Here is a 2954-nt window from a genome sequence, read left to right on the forward strand (position 1 = left end):
TAATCACACAGGCAATCACATGTGTCAAAGAAATGCACAACTTTTCTGTTAAAATATGTCTCTTTCTCTCTGGCTACCTTGGTGATTCTCCAGTTAGTTTCAATACTTTAAAGGCAGCAGCAGCATACTAAAGAATTTCATTTCATTTCAGTTTTGTTTGTTTGTTATTTAAGGAAGGTCTTCAGGAGATGGTGAGTTTTATTTTGTTCTTTCTGGATAGCAGTTTGATTTGCTCTCAAATGTTCCAGGGTGGAGACTCAGAGAAAGCATAGCATGTAGAGGTCTATTCTGTGTAATCTTCTCCCTCGTTTTCATCTTCACAATCAATGGAGAGAGCAGCATACTTGCTTGCAGAAGTGAAATTGGAAGCTGGATTTTCTTCAGGTTTCTTTGGCTATGGTGTAGATCCGGAGTCTTTATCCTTTTTACCATCTTTCTTATCTGACTCCTTCCAGTGGTCATTGTTCCCTCCATCTCCTGGCCTATGGCTGGAGTTCTCATTTTTGGCCTTTTGGAACACTCACCCCATCCACTTTAGTTTCATCTGCTTTCCTTCCTGGTCCTTCTTCTGATGGTTGAGCTGGAACTGCTTTCCTGCCACCACTCGTCAGGGATTGCTACTCTGTGTCTGAGCTCTGAGATCCAGCAGGAGGGTTAGAACTTCACTTCACCTAAGCATTCTCCTTTAGTGGAGGAGCTGGCATTACCTTCAGAGGCTGTTCAGGTTTGGGAGGCTTAGAAGTTGGAGAGTGAGACTCTTCTTCCTTATTGAGTGTTTCATTTTCTAGAGACTTCTCACTCTGTCTCCTTCACGCATCCTGATCTGACTTCCTTCTGCCGGAGGTGACTTTGGTCCCAGTCTGTGATTTGCTTCCTGTCCATGACACTTCACGTCCCAGAGTTTCTTCACCTCGCCAGCTTGGGTTTTTCTCGGAAGGCTGTCGTTCTAGTTTTGGCTCATCCAGCTGATGCTGAAATTTCTCCTGTTCCTTCTGTAGCCATTTCTCTACTTCTTATTCTCTAGAAGCTGTGTCAACAGGCTTTGCCACTCCAAAGATTGAGGCTGCTTGACTGGACTAGGAGATGCTAGCAGAGGAATCATCTTCTTTAGGAGTGCTCCGAGGCTTTCAATTCTGTTTGGGTCTTTGAGGGGGACCACTATCATCACACCTGTAATCATCCAGAGAGTAATCATCTCTGGTGCTCCATGACCGATCATCATGTCTGTCACGTCTGTCTTCACAGCAGTCCCCACCTCCTCTCTAGTCATCATCTTTCTGAAACCCACTACCAAATGCTCTTCTGCCACTGCCTATCCTGAAATCATAGACTCTATCATAGTCTCTTCTGTCACTGTCATCATAGCGATCATGGTCCCCGTATCAATCCATATCCCTGCATGGACCCTCATGGTAACTATCCCAATACCCATCACGGTATCGGTCTGACTCATAAGGATCTTGATACTTGCCACTAAAGCTATCATCCCCTCTTCTAGGTGACAAGTCATCAAAGCTGTCTGTGGCAGGACGGGCCCTCCAGTCTGTATCTGTTTTATCAGAATCCAGATTTCTATCTTGGCCAAAAGAATGATCATCCCTGTCTTTTCCCTGTGCTTGATCAGCGATGTCCACTTGAATTCTATTACCTAGAGACTCTGCACTGAGGCTGAGGGCATTGAACAAGAAATCCACATCGTCAAACTCAACATAACAAAAACCTTTCAACCTCTCTGGATTGCTGGATTCACCTGGCGAATGCACTGCACTGATATTTAATCCTCTAAAGAATTCTTTAATGGAGCCTTCTGTCACATCATAGGGCAGGTTCCCTAGAAAAGAAGGGTGATTATTTGGAATGATAGTTCCTGTCAATATTGGGTTCACGAGCAGCCTGTGGAACAGTGGGCAGAATGAAACGGTCATTTGGAGGTGCCCTACACACATCATCATCATTACTGTGACAAGTAGTTGAAACATCTCCTTCCAGGTCATCTGTTTCATCAGCCCAGCTGACTGGTTTGGAGACATAGGATCTTCCTCCACCAGTCGCTCCATCCTCATCCAGAAAGTCTATTAGGGAGATAGTCTTCCCCTTCTTATTCTTCTTTTTTGCTGAGGCTGCAGGTTTGGAGAGAAGGAGAATGAGTCAGCTTAAGTTTTGGTATTAGCAGATATGCATCTCAAATCAAGACCCAAGTTGTGTGAACTTTCCATAGATGATCTAATTAAAGGGTCAATGTGGACATCATCAAAATGGCAGCATAAGGTGAGCCTCTGGAAATCTTCCCTAGAATTTACAACATATTGAACAACTATAACTCAACATGTTGAACAACTATAACTCCACAAAGAACTCCCTGCATAGCAGACAGGCAAGATGAAGAGGATCACTACTGAATTCATCTAAAGGTGGGCGAATTATGTGAGCAGTGGGAGAGAAAAGGGAGAAGTGTGGAGACGGGGCCACGCAGGCAAAGGACACAGACCTAGCTCAGTGCTGGGAGCTTGTTGCATCGCGGAACTACCTCAGCTGTGAGAGAGGAAAGAACTCAGACTACTATGGCACCGTTGATGGCCCACAGGGCTGAAGGGACAGCATATAACATGGCTGAATCCAGCGCTCACGGCAGAGGACTCGGAGCAAAGACTGAGGGAAGAAAGCTGAAAACTGTGCTTTAAGCCCTCACTGCCACAGAGAACTGAAGCCTTAGGCACTGACAGTAGCCATGCCCCCCCCCAACCTGCCAGAGCACACACCCCATTTCCCCCCGCCCAGTGCTAGAATCGGAACAGTAGCAGTGTCAGATCAAAAAAACAGAATATTTAGAGTTCTGAGAACTATGGTTTCCCAGACAGATTTGCAGCCCAACTAGTTCCAGCAAAGGGGAGGGACCTGTGGAAAAAAGACTGGCTGTGGTGTTGGTCACCGCCATTGCATTGGGCCACTTCTCA

General features: G+C 45.7%; 1 pseudogene across 1 annotated transcript; it reads right to left on the reverse strand.

Annotated features, from left to right (window-relative positions):
* Positions 1–283: 283 nt before the first annotated feature.
* On the reverse strand, positions 284–2516 carry LOC308492339 (eukaryotic translation initiation factor 4B-like; annotated as a pseudogene). The gene is made up of 2 exons: positions 2489–2516; positions 284–2120 (listed from the first exon to the last, which is right to left on the reverse strand). The product of its transcript is annotated as a eukaryotic translation initiation factor 4B-like (transcript).
* Positions 2517–2954: the final 438 nt, after the last annotated feature.

Source organism: Rhinolophus hipposideros, assembly GCF_964194185.1.
Source record: "Rhinolophus hipposideros genome assembly, chromosome: 24".
In the NCBI taxonomy this organism is placed as follows: domain Eukaryota; kingdom Metazoa; phylum Chordata; class Mammalia; order Chiroptera; family Rhinolophidae; genus Rhinolophus; species Rhinolophus hipposideros.